This window comes from Carcharodon carcharias, chromosome 20 (assembly GCF_017639515.1).
Source record: "Carcharodon carcharias isolate sCarCar2 chromosome 20, sCarCar2.pri, whole genome shotgun sequence".
NCBI classification, from domain to species: domain Eukaryota; kingdom Metazoa; phylum Chordata; class Chondrichthyes; order Lamniformes; family Lamnidae; genus Carcharodon; species Carcharodon carcharias.
Genome location: NC_054486.1, coordinates 14,041,108 through 14,059,714, shown reverse-complemented (window position 1 = coordinate 14,059,714; position 18,607 = coordinate 14,041,108). Strand labels below are relative to the sequence as shown.

The window sequence follows — 18,607 nt, the reverse complement described above, 5'->3', positions numbered from 1 at the left end:
GAATTTGGAAAACAAAAACAATCAAATCATACTCTCACCTCACAGCCTGTTTATTAAAACAAAAAGTTCTTTGATCCAAAATGGCAACCAAATGGTGAAGCAAGATGGTTGGAAAATATTTTTGTAATTTTCATTCTCAATGAGATTTTGTTTTTTTTTAGCTAATTCACTTCCTCCTTTCTATTGGTGAATATATTGAATGCTATTTGGGATATGTTTTCAAGTGTGCAGGTTCTTTTAGGACTTGGCTTACTAGTCAGTCACTGTTGCCAGACTATTTAACCATGAAATGGCATTGTAGTAGAACCTAATGCTGCTGTCATGCACATTTCCTCTGGAGATCATATGACAACAACCTTTGTTGAGCAGGAATGTTGGCCAATTTTCTCCTCTCAAATCCAGGGGCCCTATGGTCAATCATTGTGCTCCAACCGCTGCCTCAGCTGAAACGAATTAACTCTGAATCACTTCGAACCTGGAATCAATCTTCTGCATGGCCCAGCCTCTGTCTTTAACCAACATCCTTTAGCGACACTGGTAGCATATTTAGTTTGCAGACACTATGCTCTAAGGAAACAAAATGGACACTGACAGTTCTTTGACAAAACAGCTCTGAAGTGATATAAGTACTGTAAACTATTCTTCCTTAAATGCCAGCCTAATGGTCTGTAGGCCTTCTTGTTTAGTGTAATGGAAGTTTACAATGTCTAATTCTTGGTGTTCCTTCTCACAGATAGCTCTAAGATTCTAATTTTTATCTTGGTGGCCTTAAGCCAAGCTCAAAGTAACAGCAAGGCCAACCTAAGTTGCTTGAGTACCAAACATTGCCAATTAATAGCATAAAAACATTTTAATTGCCATGTGGATCTATAATCTGCCTGCAATAGAAAGACTCGAGGGAGTATCTGCTGTGTTTTTTAGTTGGGCAAAGCAATCTCTTCACATCCTAGAAGAAGGAGGTCTCATTAATTCTGGGTCAGTTACAGCAGGCGGCCGTACTCCAGAAGTGTTTCCTGTCACTCGTTACTCAGCTTCTTGCTATAAAGCTTCCACCACTTTAATTTTAAATTCCCTTACTTTTCTGAAGTTGAAAAAAGTTTTAATTAGTTTGATTATCTTGCGGACTTAAGGTGTGGTGTTTCTTTAAATAAAATTGTGGAATTGCCCGATTCTGTGGACAGGGGCAACCATATTTTTGAGCTACCTTAGCCAGAGTTCAGGTCAGTATCAATCGTCTGAATCTTCGAAATACCGGTGGTTATTTGTGAGTTACCTAATACCCTCCATGAGCTTAGATCACCCAAAACTCTGTTGCCCCTATCCTAGCTTGCACCAATATGATCCCTATGCTTACTGGTCCAGCAATGCCTCGAGCTTAAGATTCTCATGCTTGTGTTCAAATCCCTTTGTGGCCTTACCACTTCCCTTCTCCTCTAACCTCCTCCAACCCTTCCACCCTGTAATGTCTCTGCACTCCTCTAATTCCTGACATCTTCACATCCCTGATCTCTTTGGCGTCACCATTGGCAGCAAGGTCTTCAGCTGCGTGGGCCTTCAGCTTTGGAATTGGCTCCCTAATCCTCCCCACCTTTCTCTTCCTTTTGAGATGCTCCTCTTTAACTAAGGTTTTGGTCACCAGTTCTAATATCTCTATGTGGCTTGTGGTCAAATTTTGTTTCATAACGTTCCTATGAAGTGCCTCGGAACACTTCACAACAGTAGAGGTTTTCTTTTTAATTTATTCTTTTGTGGGATGTGGGTGTTGTTGGCAAGGCCAGCATTTGTTGCCCATCCCTAATTGCCTTTAAAACAAATGGCTTGCCACACCATTTCTGAAGGCCATTAAGAGTCAACCACATTGCTGTGGGTCTGGAGTCATATATAGGCCAGACCAGGTAAAGATGGGTAAGGATGGCAGATTTCCTTCCCTAAAGAGCATTAATGAACCAGATGGGTTTTTAATGACAATCCCATAGCGGTTTCATGACTAGCTTTTCCATTCCAGATTACTAATTGAATTTAAATTCCACCAGCTGCCATAGTGGGATTTGAATGCAGGTCCCCAAAGCATTAGTCTGGGTCTCTGGATTACTAGCCCAACAATATTACCACCAAGCCACCAACCCCGCCCCCCCCCCCCACCCCCCCCCGCCACAAAGTATAAATGCAACATGTGTTATGGTATGCTACTGTAAATGAGGAAGATTTGAATTGAGAGGTTAAAAGCTGTGTTTCTGCAGTAAACATGCTGTGCAATCAAGATTACAATTGGTTAAAATCTCAGAATGCATGTGAAGCTCAAGGCTTTTAGAATGCAAAATGAAATGAGGTCTCTTGGGATGCTATGGGTTTCCAGATGACATGCCTGGTGATAGGAGATTGGAACCAAATCAATATCCTGTGTTGGGATTGGAAATATAATGTCTGTCTCAGGCCAATCTGCAATAGTTGAGAGTGCTATTGATGACAAACGATTCAATCTGTCTCATTGTTGGGACTTGAAGAGCTACAATACTCATCGGTGGCTGAAACTGGCCTCCGATAAGATTGCAAATTAATCCCTTAATGTGCAGGATAGCCCGAGCCAGACAAAGGAGAAGCAGAGCAGTAGTATGTAGGGAGGCTGCGTAGCTGGTTAACATCCAGCAGTGCCTCAATGCACTTGTGGATGCCCTGATGTCTTGATGTTTGCTAACTTATGCTCAAAGTCTTTAGGGTTGGTTACATTGGCATGGGTCCATTTGGAGGGAGAATGCATACTCCACATTGGACGTATGGAAATTCTATTTGCATGTGTACTTTAATTGTTTGCTTTGGAGAGATTTAATTCTGGTGTTGGATTTCTGAGCACTTCAGGCATGCTTGGTTGGTCAAAATAAACAAGTTGATGAAGCAATTGTTAAAAGTTTTGCCTTATGTATTCTATCAAAGCCCCTGATGATTTTGCATACCACTTATTAAATCTTTGTGCTCCTCTCCACAGAGGCTGCCAGACCTGCTGAGTTTTTCCAGGTATTTTTGTTTTTGTTTTGGATTTCCGGCATCTGCAGTTTTGTGCTTTTATTAAGTCTTTCCTTGATTTCTCTGCTCCAGGGGGAACAATCCCAGCTTCTCTAGTCCCTCCAAGTAATTGAAGTTCCTCATCCCAGGTGTAATTCTGGTAAACCACCTCTGCACCATCTCCTTCCTGAAGTGTGGCGCCTTAAAATTTAACATGATATGCCAGCTGAGGCTCATGTGATTTTGAAAGGTTTACCAAAACTTCCTTGCTTTCTGTGCTCCTATTTGTGAACCACAGATCTAGTCTGCTTTTTTCTTCTTTGTACTGTTACAATTGTGAGCTTTAGAAGATTAGGACTATATCTTTTGGTTTCGAAGAGTGTTATAGTTTGGGACTGTATCGTTAAATTTAGGGTAAATAACAGGGGTCAAAAGACGTGTGCTGGAGTCTGCCTGACAGTAAGCCTGAGTGGTTTAATTGTCAGAGACAGAAGATGACACAGATTTGTTTTATTGAGAGGGACGTGCCGTTTCTAAGTTTACCATGAATAGACCCTGCGTCTCCTAAAGTCCCAGAAAGGTAGTATTGATATCAGGTTGTAAACAGTTGTGCTATAAGCAATCCTTTTACTTCTAAGATGAAAGGCAGTTGTGATCAAAGAAAACATTTCTACTCAGCTACATTCTACAAAGCTAATGGGCGGACTCATCCCAGATTTGCACTTAAGTCCAGTAGTGGGCAGGAAAAAGGACATTTTACCTGCTGGTCACAGTGGTGGCTTCCTGCCTTATTAATTATGCAGCCACAGGAAACACTCTGCCTTGCTGGTGGGCAGCCTCTGAATCGCCAGCCATGCCGTTACCACACTGTTTCCTCACTCCGGGTGCTGTATTTAAACTGCAGCTATGCACACAGTTCACAATACTTGCAGCCCAGGACTGCTCCAGTGAAGACATGGTCCTGAAAGCCAAGAAGAGTTCAGTAACCTGTCACCGGAATGCCTTTCGGAGGCCCACTGTGATGTCCTCCACCCCCACTCTGGCTGCAGGAGATCCAGCAATCTCACCACTCTGGCTTGGGAGGCAGTGGCAGTGGGGGTCAGTGCCAACACTGCACAGAAGAGGTTGGCCATCCAGTGCAGAAAGAGGATGAATGATCTCATCCGTGCCGCCAGCGTAAGGCAACCATCTCATCAGTTTAAACTCTCACACTCTCAAACCCATCACACATTCACTGGCATCTCACTCACTGCCAGCTCAAGGGACATCACCACTCACTCTCTCACACACACCCTCACATCTCCATCTGGCCTCATCTCCTCTGGAGACTGCCTCCTCAGCCCTCATCATCTTGAGGCCACTTTCACAGATCAACATGTTCCCCCACACAAACTCTGGATACCCCACCCTTTCCCATACGGCCCTCACCCTGCAGCTGTTTAAAAGCCACCCCCACCTTACTGCTGGTCGGGTAGGTGGAGACCTACCCGTGAGCCCCCCTTAAAGTGATGTGGTGCTGCCTGCGAAGCCTGGCACTGATGAACGTGAATGCTGCCTGAAGCAAGGTAGGCAAACAACCCTTGAAGTCCAAAGCCATGTGCAGCTCGCCAGGTGCACGTCGCTTGTGTAGTTGTGAAACATCCCAACATGCCCAGATGATTCAGCGTGGGGGGATGATTCTGGCGGGCAGGGATTATAATTATGCACAGCTGTATTAAAATGACATTCTCGACATGTAGCAGGAAACGCGGCCCGCAATTGACTGGTGGAATGGATAACTGCAGACTGGTTTTTAGCCTTCCCGCCATATTGTTCGCTCGCGTCCGCCATGATGCCTGACACCAATGGGGATGGAAAATTCCGGCCAATGTGTTTCTTGTTGCCATGGAGATGAGGATAGAGGAAGCCATTTTGAGATCAGGCTACAGGCTTTCCTATAAACACAGAAGTATCAAAGACAGAAGAGGGTTGCTGTTTTACTTGTATAGTCTGCAGCCAACTGAGAGAGAGCAAGAGAAAGATGGTATTATCTAGACCTGCACCTTAAGCAGACAAAATGCTGGCATTCATTCACCACACAAAATGTGGGTAGGAACTTGCACTTGGTTTGAAGATTGTGTTTGTGAGGAGTTAAAAGAGGCTGAAAACATTGCCTAGCTTGGAGCCGGAGGAAGAAAACTACAGTGTAACCTTCACAGTGACAGACAATTCTGGAATTAGAAGTTATCTGACTGGGAAAGTAAAAAGGAAGCGACCCACTGGGAGCAACTGTGACTGTTTGCTGTGAAACATATAATTCTGGGGAGAATGGTAAGTAACAAGAGACTGTTTATTTCTTATAGCTTAAAAGTATAAGCAGCATACATACTAAAATAGTGTTTAGTCCATGTAGTTTTTCAGTCATTTGATACAGTAAAAGTTTTTTAAAATATGAAATCTTAATGTGTCATCCTTTCAGCTAACAGCTGAAAGTTCAAATTTCTCTTTCAAAGTTACCAGTCTCTACAGAGTTCATAACAAAATGGTCTTCTCAACTTGTCATGCTACCTTCAGGTCTGACTGCTGTGAATCTGTGTTTGAAGCTTTGTATAAAAAAATGTTTTCCTTCACCGATGGTGATTGATGGCAGTGGGCTATGTTCAAATATCATTTAGATGTAATAGTTGTGTGGAGCGATTTAGTAAGAGTCGAAACCTCAAATTAAGTAAGTGGGATTCTGGAAGCATTGTTTTATTATGAATCTACATTTAAGTTCGTAAATCATTTTGTCAACGCATGCAAGTCATACTGTGGTCCTAGCAGCAAGAAATCATCTTATCAAAACAAAATCCTACCTAAAGAATGGACTTCATAATTGTGAACTCCTGCAGGACTTTTTAAAATGAAAACAATAGGCTTCTGAATCAAGAAGCTGGATTTGTCATGGCTTGGTTTGAAGGTGTTTTGGTTCATTCTTTTGGAAAATGATCATTTACTTGACATTATAAAATCTGCGCTTTGAATTAGCATCGAGCCTGTGCTCGCAACACTGGCTTTGTCAGAAAGCTGTGGATGATTCTCCTGGTGGAATCTCATGGCGGTCACGTAGATCTTGGATGCTGGCCAAAGAGCTGGCGTCACCTCTTTTTTGGGGAGGGCCACAATATCTTGTACCACTCAGGCACTTGACAGGTCAACAGTGGGCCTTCGCCCGGGATCAAAGACCCTTGGGGGGGGGGGGCAATCAGACGCCGGCAACTGTATTGAACAGCAAGACCCACCCAAGGTCTCATATTGAGGAGGGACCCAGTCACGGGTGAGTGATGGGAGGAAAGGGGTTGGCAGAGATTGGGGTTAGTGGGGGTGGGGGATCAAGTGGAGTGTGATCGACAGCAAGGGTTGGGGGGGTGGTGGGTGGCAGTGGTTCCAACCCCATTTCCCGATGGCGGGTCCCTCGATCAGGCATTGACTGCCTTTAAATGAGGGACCCCACTGGGAACCTGCTAACAAACATGCTGGGGTTTGCTTGTTGTGCTCCCTGCGTAACAAGGCCCCCTGCTCCCCGCTAGGTTAATGCCAGAGGCAGGGTGAGGCCATTAATTGCCCACTTAAGGCCCTCAAATTGGCAGACGTAATCAGGATGGATGGGAAGGTGGTGGGTTCCCCACCCGCCACTCTCCTGCCTGATTAAATGCCCCCTCTCTCCCGCCAAACCTGCCAGACGGAAAGGCACAAGATTTCGCCCTCTCTATTTTCATTCCTCCTTCTGCTCTATTAGTTACCCCAGCTGAAATTATGCACGATTTGAACACACTTGACGACGTTGTTCTGTGCGCAGCTTTTCAAGACAGGGCATAATACTCCTGCAACCAAGGTGGACAACGCCAACGTAAACATATTTACACCAAATATGATTGTTGCAAATGCCCAGGGACTGGTGGGTGAATGGTTGTTCCAATTGGAACATTATCTTACTGAGGCTTACCTCCTTCAATAGGGCTTTAGGCTACACCAGGTGAAAAGTTTATTCTACTGAGAAGTTTGTAATAATGAAGCTCCATTCCTGCCAAAGGGGTTCTGAGAGTGATTGCACCATTTTTTTCAAAAGTGGCTCCTGGATTCTTTTTATGAGGAAGTAATTCATTTGTCAAGCGATGTTTTGGGCAGTGAAGAGAGAAAGGGCTGGAGAAGCTGTGCATCATTTTGACGTGAGGCACAAATATAACTTTCCTTTGGACATCGGAAACCAAGGTTCATGCAGCAAATGAAAACAAAGAAGATTAAATGGCTATTTTTGCCAAGACACCGTAAAAATCACCATCAGGAACTCAAACTAACTGGTTCTGAGTTGGGTTATTATTAAGCTCATTGTGAAGGCCATTGTGGGCCTGTTGCTGTGTAACGCGATGAAAACGTTTTCTCCTCTGCATAAGCTATGACAGTGTTAACAAAGTAAAAATACATACAAACCTACAAAATAGGAGCAGAAGCCTGTCCAGCCGTTCAATAAAAACATGGCTGATCTGTTTGTGATATGAATTCTACATCCCCATCTACCCCCGATAAGCTTTGACTCCCTTGCCTCACAAGAATCTACCTACCTCTACTTTAAGAATATTCAGTGGCCCCGCTTCCACTGCCTTCTAAGGCAGAGAGTTCCCAAATCGCACAACCCTCTGAGAGAAAAAAATTCTCCTCATCTCTGTCCTAAAAGGGTGACCCCTGATGTTAAAACAGTGCCCCCACCCTAACTCACCCATCAGAGAAAACATTAACGTTCAGGATCTTATATACAAGGTAAACAAATAGCTCTATTTATTGAACAGAAGTGATAATTCTCAGAATTCAAATTTAATCTTGGGGGAGTTATTAGATTTTATTCTATCCATTTACATTGGGTGGCTGTATGCTGTAGGCTTCACAGTAGGATTAAACTCCCTCAGGCATCTGAGAAAATCTGTTTTCTCCTAGGCTGCAGCCTGTGAGTGTCCCAGATGCACCACTGTCGAACATCAGGAAGAGCACATCACCTTTCTTGCTAACTGAGAAAGAGGATGAGATCAGCAATGGCAACATGGTGGGATGGCCTGCTCCAGAAGGGCAGAGGTTAGGGAAGTCAATCACACTGTTGGGGATGTACTTTTGCAGATTGATGGCTCAGCCCATGAGAGCTACAACTTCCTCAGCGACGATGTGCTTTGTTGTGTTATTGCTCTTCATCCTGCTTCTCATTCCAACCATTCTCAATGGAAAGCTGAAAATTAGTTGAACAAAGCTTTAGCCCAGGTCCAGCACTGCCTGAAGTGGAGTTTTATTGGTTCATACTTGGCGGGTTCTTAATTTTTCTTCCTTCGCATCTTCCAGCACTTTATTGAGGTCCCGTTGTTAATTGCTTGGAATTACTCTGAAGTAAATCCAAATCATTTTTCAAAGCTTTAATTACCACATAATCTCTCTGCTGAAGTTGGCTGCTGAACTCCATGCACATCCACTGCACAATTGATGAGAAATCTCATTAGGGCTGATAATGAGATGAGGATTGAGCTTGAAGGAACTGGAGAGGAAAGGGGAGCCAAAGAGCCCTCTTGAACATCTTAAGGATACAAACGAAATATTTGGCACAGAGTTTTATTTTTCCTCTCTCTCTCCCTTCAACCTAAGAACGTGAGTGCATTGAAATGACTTTTCTATCTGTTTGCCAGAGTTGCTGAACACAGTTGTATCTTTTGTACTCAGTATTAATATGTAACGTCGGTATTAATATGTAATGCAGTCTTTTTTTTTTTAAAACAGCTGAAGAACAACCTGTCTGCCAGGAGGTGCCTTGTGCTTTTGGTATCTGAAGATAAGAAAATAACCCAAGACGAAAAGGTAATATGTTTTCTCCCAAGGAGGCAGTGAAGAGGAAAACACTTGCTGCTGATTTTAAACCTTTGCAGCTTCGCTGGAATTACTGAGTTACAGTTTTCCAACTCATAACTGTTTTAAATGGCTCATTTTAAAGAGGCAAACGGAATCCTGCTATTAATAAAATGGCCAGAAGCACTTAGCTTCAGTGTATGAAGTACATATTTTGTTTTACGTGTTCATGGGTTGAAGACTGCACCATCGACAAGCAGGGAGAATGCAGATTTGCAGAGGCATCTCCCATTCCCACCCAAAAACCACCAGCTTTCAACCTTAACTGGTTAAATAAGTGGAGCGCAAATGCTGCCCAAGTCAGAGGGCTGACCATGCCCACCCGCCTCGGTTGCTTTCTTGCGCCTCCTGGTGGCCGGCTCAAAAGAGCAGTGACAATGAGCTGGATCAACCCAGACTCTCATTTCGGGAAACAGTGCCCTTGTTGCATTAACGCAAGTTAAATATTAAAAACAATGTTGTATCTGCCCTTGCTTTCTAATTTAAATACACATTTTGATTTCTTTTTATATGCTATCATTCTGTGCTCTTTTCTTTGGACTGAAAGTACATGCACAAACTTTAGACTTAACAAGGGTGTGGATCGAGTTTGAAGGTTTGAACTGACTCTGAAGAGAAATGAAATTTTTACTCCAAGAACTCTAGCATGTCATCTTCTCTCCCGTATTAACTTGGGCATTGACTTCGGATTCAGGCTGAGTTTGCACACAGCTATATAATCAGCCGTGGGCTGATGCTGCAATGTAAATACACCCTTATCGTTGTTGTCCCCCAAGGTAACAGGTTCCCTCATCACTGATCTATAGTGTAACGTCTCTGCTCCCCTCCACTTTCCTGGTTTGTCATCACAAATCCAGTAAGCAGCTGACCAAATGTTGTAATGCTGAAATGGTGCCTAAATGGCAGAGAAGGGACAAATGTTGCCTGAGTTCCAGATGTTTGACATTGAAATAATGAAGTTGCCAACCAGCATGTCACAAAACAGATATTGTGCTCAGATTGCTATTAACATCCAGCACACTGCATGATTTTATAAGGTTAAGAGATAACTCTGGCTGTGAGCTACTTTTGTTTTAACAATAGACTTATCAAATTATGGCATATTCTGAAGACTTAATGGGAGGTCAAATTCCTTGACTTGCTTCAGCAGAAAGCCGAATGAGCTTTCGTTATCTTGAGTTGGGTTGATGCAATAATAGTAACGGGACAACGTAGCCTAAGTTGTGCCACAGCAATTGGTCTCTGTGTGACGAATTCCAGATCTCATTTTACATGTCTCACCTGACTCAGTGTTGTCAGCAGAAATTTGAGGTCAGTCGGGTTTTTAATCACAGACGAATGTTGACCCGTGGGTCCTGAAAGCTTTTTCTGATGGCCAATAAGGTCACGGTCTCAGAAGTGGTAATTACAGGTGTGTACAGCTGGCATGCTTGGGGCGCTGGGGGAAGATAGAGTTGAAAGAGGCCAGACAGTGGTGCATTAAATATTAGTGCTGAGGCTGGATAGATACAAGACTTGTATTAAAGGCTGCTACGGTAAGTGGATAAGCCAGAGGAAAACGCAAACCAATGTTTTGTACTGTCAGATTGCAGGACAATACTGTCTCTGAAGCCTCGTGCCAATGAATGGCTGATTTTTCACTGGCTTTATGTCAGTTTTTAATCATGTATCCCTCATATGCGAGTGGAGTGCAGTGATGGAATTAGTATGTCGTTAACACATTAATAACTTGTACTCCTTCTGCTGCAGCATTCGCACAGGAACTGCAGGTAGTTTTGTGCGTGGTTGCCGATGGCTCCAACATTGGCTTATGTACGGCATGTAGTTTCCAGCAATGCTCCAGATTGCCAACTTTGCTTAGAGGTATTCCTGGAGGTTTCATCTCATGATCACCCCACCCCACCCCCAACCACCGATCTGCCATTTTTGCCATGTTCAATTTTTAAATAGATTTTAAAAAAAGACAAAGAAGCACAAGTCTGTGTAGTCCATCGAGCCTGTTTAGCCATTCTATAAAATCGTGGCTGAGCCTCTATATCAGCTCCTACTTTCACACCCTATTCCCATATGCCTTGATTCCCTTCATACCCAAAAAGCTATCGACCTCACTGTTCAAAATGCTCATCGCTTTGGCAACCACTGCCCCCCTCAGGTAGAGAATGCTAAGGATTCACAACCCTCTCTGAAGAAATTTCTCCTCATCTCAGTCTTAAATAGCCAACCCCTAATCTTGAGACCTTGAGTATCCAATTCTCGACTATCCACCACGGGGAAAAACTGCTTCTCACCATCCACCCTGTTAAGCCCTCAAAGAAGTTTACCTGTTTCAATGGGATCTCCTCTCATTCTTCCAAACTCCAGAGAATATAAGCCCATCGTACTTGACCTTGCATAAAAGGACAGCTCTTTCATCCCAGGAATCAATCTAATGAACCTTTGTTGCGCCCTCTTTAAGGCAAGCACATCCTCCTTTAAGTAAGGAGACCAACACTTAGACAATACTCCAGGTGTGGTCCCATCAAAACCCCATATAGTTGCTGCAAGACTTTCCTACTCCAAATTGCTCCCTAAATCTGCATGAAAACTTTCTGTGATTTTTACCAAAGATGCCCAAATATTGGTGACTCACCTATTTAAAAAAAAATCTGCATTCCCATTCTTCACATCAAAATGGATAATTTCACACTTCTCGCATCATACTCCGTTTGCCACCACCTTACCCACTCATTCAACCTGCCTGTATCCCTTGCCAGCTTCTTAGTTTTGCCATCTAGCTTTCGATCATCAGCAACCTTGAGTATATTGCATGCGGACCCCTCATTTGCAGCATTGCTGTAGATTGTAAGAAGCTGTGGTCCAAGCACAGATCCTTGTGGCACGGCACTAATACTCCATGCTATCCCAGAAATTACCTGTTTAGTCTTATCCTGCTTTCTGTCCATTAACCTATTTTCAACCTATGTTAATGTACTCCCTACAATTCCCTGAGCCTTAATATTGTGTGACAAACTCTTGTTTGGCATTTTATTGAAATTCTGAAAATCTAAATTTATGGCATCCGCTGGTTCCCCTTTGTCTACCCTGCTAATTGCACTCTCAAAAAGCTCTAAGAGACTTGTCAAATATGATCTCTCTTTCACATAACAGTATTGATCCCGCCCAATTACATTGTAATTTTCTTAGCGCTGTGTCACCATTTCTTTAATGATAGGTTCTTAGCCTTTTTCCTAATGCTTATGTTAGCCTAACCACTAACTCAAGGTTTTCTTTTCTCTCTCCTTATCTTGAAAATCGGATTACATTTACTACCTTCCAATCCACAAGGATCATTCTAGCATTGAGGAAATAATGGAAGATCAAAACCAGTACGTTCATTATCTTTGCAGCCACCTCTTTTAAAATGCCAACAGAACCAAAACAGCAATAAAGCAGCAGAGTATATGGCATTCAGTATATAATTATTAAGATTCGTGCATTATAGATCAACATACGATATAGCCTGTAAATATGAAAATCTCTTTTTAAAATACTTTGTAAAAATGTTATTACTTTATGTACTCACCAGTCCATTACTTCGTCTGAGTTACTCTAGCTCATGGACCTTGGCCAGGAAGTAGCGAGTACAGGTTGAGGGTAGTAAGTTGGCTGATCTTGAGGGTCTTAAGTTGGAACTCTGGCCATTTCAGAATGTAAGGGTGATGGGGTTGGCTCAGACTGACCACAGCTCAGCAGCAGAGGAATCGCACCAAGGTCATGGTCTCAGCCAGTCTTTGTGAAGAAAGCGGAGTGTTTCTGAAAGGCATAGAACACACAATGTAATAGACACTGGCCACTGAGATTTCAGCTTAGCTCTCCATAATCCCTGATGACAGAAGATTCATTGAAGTAGCCATGGGCAGGAGCCCATGGCCCAGAGAGAGAAATTGAGGGACTAGCAGGGCAAGGGCAGGGTCGGATACCGCCTGGGCCTCAGTACTGCTGTGGGGCACAGTCTCCGAGGAGGGACAGCTTGTGACCCCATTTGTTGTATTTTGCAACCCCAGTTGGAGTCACGACCCAAAGTTCAGGAACCACTGATTTAATGTGAGCCACTTGACTGCCTCCTGGGTAATGTCCATGTAACTCTCCATCCCTGATACATCACAATGGCTGAACCTCAGTGTTATGGACAGCTGAGAGAGGCAAACTAAACTCCTTTATTTTTCTCACCGTCTGTCCATAAGCAGTGGTGTTTCCATCTTTGAAATAGAATGTGGCATGTTTCCCCTAACCCTCTGTTTGTGAAGTCAATTTTAAAGTGACTCATGCCAATCTCTCTTTAGAGTTAAATCAGAAACATTGTTTATTCATACGTTCAAACCTGGGTGAGGGGGCGGGGGTGGGGGGGGAGGGGTGTGGTCATCACAACTAAATACATGCAGACAAGAAGGGGATAGGAAAGAGAAGAGTTTAACAACTAGGAATAACTTAGAGCAAAAAAACCAAATATATGAATACTAATTCATGTGAATTTTAGAGTCCAGAATGTCAGAACCCAGTGAGGGTTCCTTCACGTAGGAGTTAAAGTTCAGGTGGGTTCAGCTAGCTGAAAGCAGAAGTTGCCGAATTCCTTCAAAGTTGGTGATGATGCAGCAAGGTGAGGCTGGTATACAGAGAGACTTGGTCTGCTCTACGGGCGCTGGAAGGAACCTTCCAAAGAACCAGTCTTCAAGGAGGTTCAGACTTGAGACGGGCTTTGTTGTTTGCCTGGAGTCCTGCTTTGTGTTGACAGGCTGAATGTTAACAACAGACTGCCCCGGGAGTCCAGGAATGTAACATTAAAACTTTCCAAAGGCCAGAGGAGCTTCAGCCTTGTGATGTTGCCCACTGATGTGCCAGTTTCAGGTTAACAATCAGTTTCTAAATGTCTGTTCAAAATCCATTGTTCACCTTGGGAGACAGATGGTGGCTATTAGTGCCTCCACAGGTATAATGAGTTTCGATGGCTCTCTTTTTGTTAAAAGTCCAGGTTGGGGAGCCAGACCATCTGCTGCTCCCTTGTTTCGATGATTGTAATGGGTCCAGACAAAGATAGGTGTGAATTTTCACATGGACGAGCGTTGAGCTTTGTCATGTAATTACTGTTGGAAGTTTTCAGAACTGTAGCCAGCTCGAAAATCGTGTGACCTGTAGCAACCATGTTTTTGGTTCAGCAAAGTCCATTTTTAAATAAGCAGAGAGTAAGGTTTGATTTAAGCAGTTTATGATCTCTTTGATGTCTTATGGACATGACACTTGGACTCCAGCTCAACAAGTCTGAGTCAAAGGTCCTTGAGTTGTTGGCACTTAATACTTACATAGTTGCCTGGGACCATGCACTCTTTACATACTCTCATATCATGCAGATGTGACATACTTTCTGCATTACCATCTCCATCTAGCCTTATTCTATGTGCTGAATCATTTAAAGCTTAATGTGATTCATTCCCTTGGCCTTTTTTTTTAAGAACTATTTAACTTATTAATGTTTAAAGTACTAGTTATAGGTTCCTGGTTGTAAATAATTACTGCCTCCGGCTTATACAAACCACAACAAATATTAAAGGTAAAAGAAGCACCTCTTATCCCTTCTGCACTAAATCCCCACTCTTTCCAAATTCTCAGCTTGCTGCACTGTTTATGATGCACTCAGCCAAGTTGTGATCTACGTTTATGCTGTGTGTCTTAGCTGAAAACATTTTTTTTATTTACAAATCGCGATTTTTTAGTGCATCTGATTTTTCTTCTGGCCTTGCTTGCAATGGTGTCAGGGAAATTAATCTTTCATTCCCAAAGAGCCCTGGACTATCCTGCTGCATGCAGATCAATAACAGCTAAAGTGCCAGGCACAACAAAACCAATCCCCGAGGAACCACCAAATTTTACTGAGGAGTTACTGCTTATTGTGTTTAGGTAATTGCTTCAATCCTTTTGATATCAGTGTGAACCCATGATGCACTTGTACAATATATAAAATAGGATTATTTCCATACACTAACTGAAGTCACAGTGTAGAACATATTTTAAACGTGTTGACGAGGACCATTCATGAGCTTCATTTTTGTGCTTTTGTTTCTTATTGAAAGCTTCTTCCCCGCACCCCCCTCCCCCCCACTTTCCATCCCCCCACCTCTCTCTGCATAGTAAATGCCCTATGACACGAAAGACGTTCAGCAGACAGACAATGTGTTCTGTGCAGCCCCTTCAATAATCTAAACTTTCGTCCAGGGGAGATGGTGGGGTACTGGTCAAGTCACTCGGCTGGGAATCCAGAGATCCAGGCTAATGCCACGACAGCTGGTGAAATTTATAGTTTCATTCTTTCATGGAAGGTGGGCATCGCCGGCTAGTATTTATGTCACTGGCCTTTATTGCCCATCCCTGTTCAGAGGGCATTCAAGAGTCAACCGCATTGCTGCGAGTCTGGAGTCACATGTAGGCCAGACCTCCTTCCTTAGAGGACATCAGTGATTCAGTTGGGTTTTTACAGCAATTGGCAATGGTTTCATGATCATCGTCTGACTTTTAATCCCAGATTTTTATTGGATTCAAATTTCACCATTTGCCAGTGTGGGATTCAAACCCAGGTCCCCAAAGCATTACCCTGGGCCTCCTGGCTTACTAGTCAGTCACAATACCACTATGCCACCACCTCCCCTAAACAGTGGTTTCCTGGTCATCATTAGACTTTTAATTCCAGATTCTTCGAATTCAAATTCCACCGTCTGCAGTGGTGGGATTTGAACCTGGGTGCTCAGAGCATTACCTGGGTCTCTAAGCTACTAGCCCAGTGACAATACCACCATGCCACCAGATTAATAAGCCTGGAATATAAGGCTCTTAGTAATGGTAACCACGAAACAATCGTCGATTGTCATTAAAAAAAAAACCCATCTGGTTCACTCATATCCTGCAGGGAGAGAAGTCTGCCACCTTTGCATGGTCTGGCATGTATGTGACTCCACAGCAATGCGGCTGACTCTTAACTGCCCTCTGAAATGGCTGAGCAAACCACTCAGTTAAAGGACAATTAGGGATGGGCAACAAGTGCCGGTCTTGCCAGCGACGTGCACATCCCATGAAAGAATAAAAAATTTGCCAGGTGGGGAACCATGCCTTTGAGACTGCCCCTGTGCAGCAGTACATCATCACACCATTCACAACATCAACTATGGTAATATAACAGCTGCCACTTTCAGATTTCATCCTTGTAATTTTTTATGTGTTCATTCATGGAATATAGGTGCCACTGGCAAGGCAAGCATTTATTTCCCATCCCTAATGGCCCTCGAAGGTGCTAGTGAGCCCCTACCTTGAATCGCTGCAGTCCATCCGTTGTAGGTACACCCACAGTGCTGACAGGGAAGGGGAGTTCCAGGATTTCGACAGTGAAGGAATGTCCCAAGTCAGGATGATGTGTGACTTGGAGGGGAGCCTATAAGCAGTGGTGTTCCCATCTGTCTGCTGCCCTTGTTCTTCTGGGTCGAGGTCAAGGGATTGGTGGGTGCAGTTGAAGGAAACGTGCCAAGTTTTGCTTCAGTGCGTCTTGTGCAGCATAATGACTGCAATCCTGTGCAGTAAGTGGAATAGATAAGTCTGATCTAAGCAGGTTATTTCATTTGTGCTGAGCGCGCATTTAAAGGACATAAGTATATTAGCAAGTCTGACTCGAGATTAGAACTTTTCCCGTCACTAAGTAGTGGATTAAAGTCTCGGCCAAATTGTTATTTTTATACTTATTTAACAAGAAATGCTGGGTGACTATCTACTCGGGAACAAAACTGAATGTTGGATGGCTGCATACTTCGATGTGTAGTTCCTAAACTGCTAGGGTATTGGGAACAGCAGTGGCAAGGTCCGAGTGTAAGATACCAGGTGATATTGGTATTCAAGAGTTTTCTTTGGCTTATCTTTGAGGGAGGGATGAATTCTCAGTGGACTGGGTTATTCAAAGTCTCTGGAAAGAATGGGTATGAGTTGAATGGCCCTTTTCAACTTCTACTTTCTTACATTGTTAATTATACACCGAGTTATTTTAAAAGGTTAGTATTTTCGAAGAAGGTTTAAAATGCCAAGCTTAACTTCCAGTATTGGGCATTGATCCCTTACTGTTCAATATTCTTTTGACTCGATATGAGAACATATTATTTGCTCTGAAGTCATCATTTTCTTTACTAATTAGCCTTTAGTGCACAGCTTTGGTCTTATTCTTTTTTATTCTCATTTAAAGCAGGCCCGACCCACAGCACCACAGCCTCCACTACAGGCCGAGCAAGGAGACAGGTCCCAAATCCACCCCAGCCGGAACGGGGATAGAACCCCGTGCTGTTGGCACCAATCTGATCCACGTCCAGCCAACGGAGCCAACCGGTCCCCCTCCCCAAGGAGTCCGAGTTGCTGCGGCAACATAGACTCTTACATGCATGTGGTAGGCTGGAGCAAAGACTCTTTGTGGAGCAAAAGCTCTTCTTACATGTATGTTGTAGCCTGGAGCTATGGATAGTGATGGTGGAGACTCCAATTTCTTTCCATCACATGGCTGATCAGGAATCTCTCCCACTGTTAATTGCTATTGGAAGGATTCACAAGTTGATAAACAACTTGTTCAGCCACATTGCGAGTGTATCTTCCTTGACCATCAAGCCCTGGGATGGGTCTTGAACCCAGAGCTTCTGGCTCAGAGGCAGGGACACTACCCACTGCGCCACAAGACCTCCTAGCTTTGGACCGCAGTCACTTAATGTTTGCCAGTGGTGTTATTGAGCTGCACCCTAACAGTTGAGATCCTAGAATAGCTGGTTATGGCAGATATGTAGGGAGTTGCAATTTTTTTTTTTAAATTGCATTTCTGCAGCATCTTTTGTGACCAGAGGACATGCCAAAATGCTTTACAGCCAGTGAAGTGTTTTTGAACTATAGCCACTGCTGTAATATAGGAAACATAGCAGCCAATTTGCACACACCAAGCTCCAACACAGCAATGTGATAGCAACCAGATAATCTGTTTTAGTAGTGTTGATTGAGGGATAAATGTTGGGCTGGAGAGTTCCCCTGCTCTTTGAAATAGTGCCATGGGATCTTACATGCCTATTTGAGAGGGCAGATGGGGCCTTGGTTTAATGGCACCTCCAACAGTGCAGCGCTCCCTCAGTACTGCACCAGAGTGCCAGCCTAGATTCCTCTGTTCAAGTCTCCGATGTGGGTCTTGAACCCATAGCCTTCAGACTCAGAGAGCGCTCGTAACTGAGCAGTGGCTGACACTGCACTGAGACTTCGGTATTATTTCCTGAGACAGCTTGTTTGTCACTGAATGAATGAGAATTTTTTGACCATTTAAAATAAATTTACATGAACCTTTCTCGGAGTTTGTGCGTTAGGGTTTAGACAGTCTCTCTCTGTGCACCATCGTTTGTCTTCCAACTTGAGACTGGAACGTGAGCTCTTTGTTAATATTTTATTAAACATTGTAATTGAAGAATATGCTGAGGCTGCAGGAATAGTAGAAACAGAGACCCTCTCTGATGTGTTTGCATCTTTTTGTATTTTCTTGTTTTATTCTCTGTAGAATAAAGATTGGGCTCCATTTCAGACAAGCTTGATGATCATCAGCTTAGAAGAGGGTTTATTGGAAATTAGATACCTGAAAATGACTTGTGCTATTTTATTAATGACCTGCGTAACCTCAATTCTG

General features: G+C 43.4%; 1 protein-coding gene across 6 annotated transcripts in view; it reads left to right on the top strand.

Moving 5' to 3' along the window:
• LOC121292720 (alpha-(1,6)-fucosyltransferase) overlaps positions 1-18,607 on the top strand; it is a 748,838-nt gene that overhangs the window by 323,429 nt on the left and 406,802 nt on the right. For all 6 annotated transcript variants that reach the window (XM_041215043.1, XM_041215035.1, XM_041215036.1 and 3 more), the window contains one exon: positions 8,773-8,850. The gene's annotated coding sequence lies outside the window, so the exon portion shown is untranslated. The remainder of the gene's footprint in view (positions 1-8,772; positions 8,851-18,607) is intronic.